The sequence below is a fragment of the Henckelia pumila genome, chromosome 3 (genome assembly GCF_033568475.1).
Source record: "Henckelia pumila isolate YLH828 chromosome 3, ASM3356847v2, whole genome shotgun sequence".
Lineage (NCBI taxonomy): Eukaryota > Viridiplantae > Streptophyta > Magnoliopsida > Lamiales > Gesneriaceae > Henckelia > Henckelia pumila.
In genome coordinates this window covers 37,391,957-37,402,647 of record NC_133122.1, presented here as the reverse complement: position 1 = coordinate 37,402,647, position 10,691 = coordinate 37,391,957, and positions in this window count along the sequence as shown.

The following is a 10,691-nucleotide window of genomic DNA, read 5'->3' as shown; positions in this document are numbered from 1 at the left end:
AAGAGAAGATATACTCAAGCTCTGTATAACCTCGAGTTACATGATATATGTTTAGTTGATGAATATATTATGTTATTCACCAAATACAGATGGAATTCAGGAGTTGAAGAAAATATAGCCATTCAGCTATTTTTCGCAAAAATGCCAAGCCCCTTGAGAGAAATGCTGATAAAAGAATAATTTCCAGGTAATCTTGATACATTGGCAAGACGCGCCTCCTTTTTGAAAGGTAAATTGGCGGAATGGTGCCATATGGCAGCATTAAAGAAGAACTACAAGAAAATAAGGGGTATTAATAAGCATACTCTTTTATGTTGTAGAGAAAATGATCTCCCTATGATTATAGAGAATAGATCACAGGGATTTAAGAGGAAGAAATTCAGAAATAATTTCTACAATAAAAGAATGAAAAGTTCTAGGAAACCAAGAACATTTTGGTCCAAACAAAAGGCCAGATCCTATAGATCAGGTAGAAGAAGTGGACCTACAAGAGCATCCACAGCAATAAACTCATCACAAAGCAAGGGAAGAACACAATCTAGAAGAACTTTCAGAAGAACTCATACAAGAGCAAGTGAAAGTTTCAAGGATTGCAATTGCTGGACATGTGGAGCTAGAGGCCATATATCTACAAACTGTCCAGAAAACGAGAAAAAAGGAGTTAAACTCTTCGAAGCAACACCAGATATGGATGATGCGGTCTTCTTTCAAGATCTAGTCCAAGTATATCAATTTGAGGATATCCCTTCGGATGAAAGTATATACGAAGAAGAGATATTGTTTAGCCAAGATGAATTTGAAGATGAATCAGAATCAGAATAAAGAAGAAGTGTTTCGACACAAAACACATGAGAGTAATTTGGCCGAATTTTTTAGTCAAACCACGATATCTCAAAATATGGTCCAAAGGATTATGAGAGAAAATCCAACATTACAGAAGTACCAAGGATTTTTTGCAGGACAAGTAGAAAGAGTCTTAGGCAACCTAAGGCTTAGACAAAGAAGATATCATTTGATTTACAAAGTATCCAGAAGGAAAATGGCAATCCCTATGGAGTTAACAAGTAATCAAATAGAGATGTTGTTAATTCCTTTTGAAGAAGTAAGAGAGGAATTGAAGAAGCTGAAAAGTGAGGTAGCAAGAACGATATCTTGGATTCATATTGGAGCAATCCAAATAATGATCAAGGCAACTTTTAAAGAGGGAATAGATTCACCCATAGATATCGTAGTATGTGATAAAAGAATGGGGAATATCCAAGATGTTGTTCTGGGTACGATCTCAGGAAATCTATGTGCAGGAAAAATTGTAGGAGTTATTTATCCAAGAATAGCCTATAATTTAGCTGAAAAAGACTTTAGTAGAGCCTTGACGTTGCATCAAAACTTCAAGGAAAAAAGATTAATGAAGGAAGGTAATAAACCATATTCTATTACTTATTAAATTTCATATGCTCTTTCTAATACTCATCATTCTGAATTATTCATTAGAAATGAGTTTATTGAAATTTCAGAAATCTTTGGGAAAGTTGCTCAAGCAATATACCCGAAAAGAATCGAGTTTTCTTTAATTCAAGAAACAGACATTCAAATACAAGATAAATCGGTTCTATACAGAGATCTTAAAATAGAACCCCGAAGGTTATCTTTCCAAGGTGACCGAATGACAAGTCGAAGGTGGAAAGAATCTCATATTCAGGAAATTTCACCAGAAGAAAAGGAGTTTTCAATAATAGGAAAACTTAGATCTCCAGAAGGATGAAAAGAAGTCAAAATAGTATTCGAAATTACAAGTCACAGGAACCAATTTCCTTGTAACTCGATTTACTATTTAGAGCAGCAGGTAACAGGAACTTACCAAGGATTAATAAATATTGGAGAATTGGAAGTTCAAATCTGTGGAATTCCAGGAAAAGAAGTGGATCAGCTCATTCTTGGCCTAGAGTTTCTGGAGGACCATAAACCGTGGAAACGCCTTGAAAAAGGAATAGAGTTTATGGAAAAAGAAAAGACTTGGAGGATTCAATAAGAATTCTACGAGATGAAAAACCAAGAGAATTTGATAAGGGACAATCCCTTAATCAGATTTGAAAACTCTGTTTACAAACAGAGGAAGAAGCTACTGTTGAAATTAGTAAGTCATGAATATGATTTACTAGAACGCATTGAATAAGTGGAAAGGAGTAACCATACTCTACCTTCTAAAGCCTTAGGAAAACTAAATGTGAATAGTCTTAATCGGATTACTGTGTTACAACACAGTCTGTTAAAAATGGCGGGACCATTTAGTAATCCCTTTAAAAAATGACAACAAGTCCTTTCTCAATATACATTCTGATAGGGATGTTGTATGAACAATATAAGGCTGAATACTTTGCAGCTTATATTGACTCAGGAGCAGGAATTTGTACAGCAAAAAGAGGAGTCTTCCCTGAAGAATTTGAAAAAGAATTACCAAAAATTGCTGGACGAGATTTCTCTCTCAGAATTTTAATTCTTTGCAAAGGAATAAAACAAGCAAAGATCCTTATGGGAGGAGCAGGTCAAACACCTTGGTACAAGGTAAAGACACCACCAATCTATTTCCATGATACAGGAGCTGATATCCTGTTAGAAAATAACTTCTTACAAATGTTTAAGAAGTACACATAAGACAATGAGTCAAGAAGACTTATGTTCACTACCATTTGTGATCATAAAATTATCGTTCAACAACTCAAGGTTGCTTTCTATCGACAATTACCAATAATATTTTGCAGCCAACGTGGTGATAAAGGACAATTTTTCCACCTAAAAATGAAAGATCCAAGAAGGTTTGGAGAAAACATGTTGAAAATAACAACAGAACAAGAACTCCAAATAGAGGATATGGAGCTTCTCAAGGTTACTCTAAATCACAGAGATATAGAGTTAGAAGATAAGGTATCCCTTGAAGAAGTCCAAAAGAGGCTCAAAGAAAGTTACAACGAGCATCCTTAGGCATGGTGGGATAGAAATCAACTCAAAGCCAGTCTTACTCTAAAGGAAGACAAAGAGTATGAATTCTTCAGATATAAGCCTATCCCAATGAACATAACAGATCAAATGGATATGAGAATGATTATCCAGGAACATTTGGACCTTGGTCTAATCAAAGAAGGAGTTTCACCATATAGCAGCCCAGATTTTCTGGTCAGAAATCATGTTAAAATAAAAAGAGGAAAACCCAGGTTAGTTATTAACTACCAAGATATTAATAAGATCTTGGAGTTTGATGGGTACTTCATACCCAGTAGAGAACATATAATTAGCTATGTACGAAATACTAGAGTGTTCTCAAAATTTGATTGTAAGTCTGGATTTTACCAGATTCGAATGGAAGAAAGAAGTAAGAAATTCACAGCATTCTCTACACCACAAGGACATTATATTTGGGAAGTTATGCCTATGGGATTGGCTAATGCACCCCAAATATTTCAAAGAAAATTGGATAATCTTTTTAAAGATTATTTCAACTTCATGTTTGTTTATATTGATGATATTCTTATAACATCAAAAAACATAAATGAGCATGTTAAACATTTAGAGATTTTCTCTAAAATTTGTAAACAAGAAGGATTGGTTTTATCTGAAAAGAAAGCAGTCATAGCAACAAGAAAAATTGAATTCCTTGGAATTGAGATTGATGAAACTGGAATAATTCTACAACCCCATATTGTGGAAAAGGTAAAGAATTTTCCAGATAAACTCAAAGATGTAAAACAACTCCAAAGTTTTCTAGGAGTAGTTAATTTTGCAGGGATGTTCATAAACAATCTGGCAATGTACAGAAAGGTGTTCAGTCCTTTGTTAAAAAAGGATGCAAGGTTTATATGAACCGATGACTATACTAAAGGGGTGAACCAATTAAAGGAGATATGTAAGAATCTCCCAAAAATGGCTATACCCGTGGATGAAGATGATCTGGTATTATTTACGGATGCCAGTTTTGAATGGTGGGCAGCAGTCCTTACTCAGATCACTCCGGATGGAGAAATACTGTAGTGACCCTGCATGGTATCACCTACTAACTGGCAACTAATAGCATGCATTAAACTTAATACAGCAAGATAACTTAACAGAGTAAAATGTGCGGAAACATAACCATAATTTACATATCAGCATAGTTAAAACATGTCCAGGCTTAAATCTGTAGTGATACAACCATATCGAAACACATAAAAGTAAACATTATACAGCTATATCGAATTATGCTGTATAAATAACTTCTCAAGGCTTCTGCTCCCTAGTCCTGCCTTGAACTACCAGCTCCGTCTGTCCTGCGACCTGCCCCGTGGAATGGGGTGTCCAAGATAACAACTAGGACGTGAACATTAACGCCCAGTACATAAACATGAGTAAATATATATATATGATGCATGCAACATGATGACAGATGAAGGGTCATCTGAAAAGTCATGCTCAGTACCGGCGCCACATGAGTGCTGCCACCGCACGGATCAACTTCTGGGTGCAACCACACTCGTCTAGTACACCAAAGTAGACAGACATAAATGCCCCCGCCGTCGCGGTACTCTCAGTGACAGACTATCGAGTATAGAGCTGAGCGGCTCTATAATCAGGTATAACAAGGAATAGGCTCAACGTGTATATGCACATGACATATGAATATAGAAAGCGATAAATCATACATCATGCCATATAATAATTCCAAAATAAATGCAACATATAAAAATGTATACTCGCTGGCAATCTCAGTCAATGTGTACGTACCTCTAGGCTAGTTCAAGTCTAGTAGATCCTAGGTTCCAAGCCTATATTCAAAAGTTCACTGTATCACTACACAAGTTCTATAAGCCTTAACTAAGCTAATAAGTACTCCCAAAACTTAAATAGATTCCCGGACCATACCTTCGTCCGTCGATAGCCCTTTGAAGTCTCTAGTCCCGGATGACTATAACCACACCTTGGTTATTCCAGAACCTCTATTATAACTGATAGGGCCCTCAAGTGTATATCTCACACTATATAACTAAAGAAGGAAACTCGGGAATTCGTATTTCAAAATGAAATCAGACAAGCCCTATTTATAGGCAAAATTCCCGAGGACAAACGTTGCGTCCGTTCCTGCATGTCCAACACTTGTCAAAACTCGTGGCTTAGTCATCAGGCCACCTCATGCCTGCCTGGATGTAAGGGAACGTTGCGTCCATTGGACGAACGTTGCGTCCGTTCTGGACACTAGTGTTGCGTCCGTTTCCCCCATCGGACGTTCCGTTCCGATCACACTTTTAATACTTTTGATTAATCATGTAATTACTTAAATTGAGGTGCGGGTTACTACATTCTCCCCACCTTTAGATATTTCGTCCACGAAATAATATCTAAAGACAAATCATAATAAAACACCAAACTTATATTTTATTACAACAACTGTAATTACATCTGTACATGGTAATCAAAAGTACAAAGCAAACAACTCAGGATATTCTGCTCGCATACGACTCTCAGTTTCCCAAGTTGCTTCTTCAACGCCTCGGTGCTGCCACTGTACCATCACAAGTGGTATAGTCTTGTTTCGAAGAACTTTCTCCTTCCTGTCTAGGATACGGATTGGTCGTTCAACAAAAGACAGATCTGGATCTATCTGAATATCAGTAGACTGAATCACATGAGATTCATCAGCTATATACTGTCGAAGCAACGACACATGAAAAAAATTATGTATACTGGAAAGATTTGGCGGTAACGCCAAACGATATGCAACATATCCGATCTTCTCCAGTATTTGGAAAGGCCCAATGTAACGAGGAGACAACTTACCTTTCACACCTAATCTCATCACCTTCCTGAAAGATGATACTCTTAAGAATACATATTCACCAGGCTCAAACTGCAGTGGCCTGCGGCGAATATTAGCATAACTGGCTTGCCGATCTTGAGCAACTTTGATCCTATTCTTGATAAAATCTACCTTGTCTACAATCTACTGCACCAATTTAGGACCCTCGACTTGTCGTTCCCCAACTTCATCCCAGAACAATGGAGTACGACACCGTCGACCATACAATGCCTCGAAAGGTGTCATATCAATACTACGATGATAACTGTTATTGTAGGCAAATTCAATCAAAGGTAATTGATCCTGCCAAGATAAGCCAAAGTCCATGACAGAAGAACGTAGCATATTCTCCAATATACGAATCATCCGCTCTGACTGCCCGTCAGTCTCCGGATGATATGCAGTGCTCAAACTCAGAGTGGTACCCATCGCCTCCTGAAAACTACCCCAAAAACGTGAGGTAAATCGCAGGTCTCTATCACTGACTATGCTCACTAGAATCCCATGCAATCTCACTATCTCCTAGATGTATAAATGTGTCATGCGATCATAAGAATACTCCCCGTTATAAGGAATAAAGTGTGCTGATTTCGTCAAACGGTCAACGATAACCCAGATAGCATCACTGACGCGAAGTCATAGGCAAGTGGGTGACAAAATCCATAGTCACGTGCTCCCACTTCCATTCGGAAATCTCAAGATTCTGCAATAATCCACCTGGTCGTCGGTGTTCAGCCTTGACCTGTTGACAAACCAAACATCGAGAAACAAATTGGTACACACTTCGCTTCATCCCCTTCCACCAGAATCTAGTTCGCAAGTCCTTATACATTTTCATGCTTCCAGGATGAACTGATAGTCGACTCCTGTGAGCTTGAGAAAGAATATCATTCCTGAGTTCAACAACATCAGGTACAACCACTCGATTAGATAAGCACAATAAACCATCTGCCTGAAAATGGAATCCAGATGTATTAACTCCATTGGCTAGACGTGCCAAACGCTGAGTTTTAACATCAGACATCTGAGCATCTCTAATCCGAGAATACAATACTGGCTCAGATAAAATAGTATACAATCGAATCCCATTTCTTCCTTTCCTGTGCTTGAGCGTAAAACTCAATGAACAGCACTCTTCAATCATATGAGATATTTCATTAGTTTGAGGTGCAGACAGTCTCACCTGCCGACTCAAAGCATCAGCAGTAAGATTAGCAGAACCTGGATAATATTTGATTTCACAATCATAATCCTTCAAAAGATCCAACCAGCGTCTCTGTCGCATATTCAAATCCGCCTGAGTGAATAAATACTTCAAACTCTTGTGATCCGTGAATATCTCAAATTTCTCGCCATAAAGATAATGCCTCCAGATCTTGAGCGCAAATACAATGGCGGCTAACTCGAGATCATGCACTGGATAATTATTCTCATGCATCTTCAACTGTCGAGAACCATAGGCAATAACATGTCCATGCTGTGTCAGAACACATCCTAACCCCTGACCAGAGGCATCAATATAAACAACATAACCTCCTGATCCAGAAGGTAGAGCTAGCACAGGTGCAGTAGTAAGACGTCTACGCAGCTCGTGAAATGAATCCTCATAGTCCGAGGACCATATGAAGGTAACATCCTTCCGTGTAAGCTGTGTCAAAGTCCTGGCCAACTGTGCAAAATTCTCGATGAACCGACAGTAATATCCAGCTAGACCCAAGAAACTACGAATCTCAGCAACCGTCGTCGGACGAGACCAGTTCAGCCCTGCCTCTATCTTACTAGGATCAACAGATATTCCTTCATTAGAAATCACATGACCGAGAAACACTACCTGATCAAGCCAAAACTCGCACTTGCTCAATTTCGCATACAGCTGCTTATCTCGTAACGTCTGCAATACAATCCTCAGATGTTGTGCATGCTCATCATTGTCATGTGAATAGACAAGAATATCATCAATGAAGACGATGACAAATCTATCAAGATAATCTCGAAATACTTGATTCATCAGATTCATAAAGACTGCTGGTGCATTCGTCAAACCAAATGGCATCACCAAAAATTCATAATGCCCGTATCTGGTCCTAAAAGCAGTCGTAGATATATCTGAGTCTCGTACCCGCATCTGGTGGTATCCAGATCTCAGATCTATCTTTGAGTAAACACAAGTACCCTGTAATTGATCGAACAGATCATCAATTCACCCAAAGGATACTTATTCTTGATGGTGACACGATTCAACTGTCTGTAGTCAATACATAATCGCATCGATCCATCCTTCTTTTTGACAAACAAAACAGGTGCTCCCCAAGGAGAAACACTCGGACGAATATATCCCTTATCAAGCAGATCCTGTAACTGCTGTTTCAATTCCCTCATCTCTGACGGCGCTAGACGATAAGGTGCTCAGGATATAGGCGTAGTTCCTGGTACTAAATCAATACCAAATTCAACCTCTCGAACCGGAGGAAAACCAGGAATCTCATCAGGGAATACATCAGGAAACTCGCTGACAACCGGTAACTGATCAATACCCGTACTACTCATGGACATATCAACTGCATAGATGAGGTAGCCCTCTCCACCTGACTCTAAGACATGACATGCCTTCAGAGCCGAAACAAGTGGCATCAGAGGTCGCGCACCCTCACCATAAAAATACCAGCTATCACCCTCAGCAGGATGAAACTGTACCAAACACTGATAACAATCCACAGTAGCGTGATACAAATTCAGCATATCTATTCCCAAAATACAGTCAAAATCTTTCATCGCTAATATCATCAAATTAGCCGATAACACATTACCCTCAAACTCTAGAAGGCAACCCATCACTAGATGCTTAGTTACTATCTCCTGCTCCAGCGGAGTAGATACAACTAAATCCATATCTAATGATACATTAGGCAATCTATGTCTCTTAACAAAGCGACTAGAAATAAAGGAATGCGATGCTCTAGTATCAATTAAAACAAGTGCAGGAATACCACATAACAAAAAGGTACCTGCCAACATGCGATCGCTTCCCTCAGTAGCCTGTTCTTGAGACAGAGCAAATACCTGCCCTTGAGATTGTGGACGATAACCAGAAGAACTCTATGGTGCTGGCTGCTGTCGTGGAAAAGTAGAAGCCTGAGATCCAACCTGTGATCCCGATCCACTAACAGAACCCATGCGCTGAGGAAAATCTCTCCGCAGATGTCCCTGCTGACCGCAAATATAACAAGCACCAGTAGCTTTCCAACATGAAGCTGCAGGATTCTTCCCGCCACAGTGACTGCAAAACTCCTCCTTCTTCTTCTTTTTTCCAAAACAAAACATACCTCGTGAACCACGAGAACCAGACAAAGTAGTAGGAGTAGAAGAAGACGTTGGTCCAGATTGCACAACAGATTGAGCTCGAGGCTCAACAGATCCACTAGGCTGTCCTGGCATCATCAACTGTCCCCGCCTGTTGCTGGTCTCCACAAGACGGCAACGGTTCACCAAAGTCTCATAAGATACCGGATCATCACAGACAACAACTTGTGAGTATATATCTTGATTCAAGCCTTGTAGAAAGAGATCATACTTCGATGCATCACTCTCATTGATATGAGGACTGAAAGGTAGCAGATCAAGAAATCGTTGCTGATATTGATCAATAGTCATTGATCCTTGCCTCAGATTAAGCAACTCCATCGATCGTGCCTGGCGAACAGCTGGAGGAAAATACAGTTTTTGGAACTGCTGACAGAAATTTCCCCAAGTCACCTGTCCTCTCTCAGTACTTGCCTGAGCAGCTTTGGCATCCCACCAAAAACATGCTCGATCTTCTAGAATGAATTCTAGAACTTCCAATTTCTGATCCTCAGTAAAATCGAAAGCACGAAAAGTACTCTCGAGTTTAGACATCCAACTTCTTGCTTGTTCAGGATTCTCACCTCCCACCAAAGGTTTCGGTCCTACTTGCATGAATTTATTGATAGAGTAGCGACTTCTACCCTCATGATGACGGTGATGAAGATGATGACCACTGCCCTGGCCAATACTATCGTGACTCTCGTCAGCCATATCTTGAAAAGAATGGCACATTAAAATCCCAAATGCGCAAGAATTACTCAAGACTAATTCTAAATCCCAAGTACTAATCCCAATCTCAAACCTGGCTCTGATAACAAAAATGTAGTGACCCTGCATGGTGTCACCTACTAACTGGCAACTAATAGCATGCATTAAACTTAATACAGCAAAATAACTTAACAGAGTAAAACGTGCGGAAACATAACCATAATTTACATATCAGCTTAGATAAAACATGTCCAGGCTTAAATCTGTAGTGATACAACCATATCGAAAAACTTAAAAGTAAACATTATACAGCTATATCGAATCCTGCTGTATAAATAACTCCTCAAGGCTCCTGCTCCCTAGTCCTACCTTGAACTACCAGCTCCATCCGTCCTGCGACCTGCCCCGTGGAATGGGGTGTCCAAGATAACAACTAGGACGTGAACGCTAACGCCCAGTATATAAACATGAGTAAACATATATATATGATGCATGCAACATGATGACAGATCAAGGGTCATTTGAAAAGTCATGCTCAGTACCGGTGCCACATGAGTGCTGCCACCGCACGGATCAACCTCTGGGTGCAACCACACTCGTCTAGTACACCAGAGTAGACAGACATAAATGCCCCCGCCGTCGTAGTACTCTCAGTGGCAGACTATCAAGTATAGAGCTGAGCGGCTCTATAATCAGGTATAACAAGGAATAGGCTCAACGTGTATATGCACATGACATATGAATATAGAAAGCGATAAATCATACATCATGCCATATAATAATGCCAAAATAAATGCAACATATAAACATGTTTTCTCGC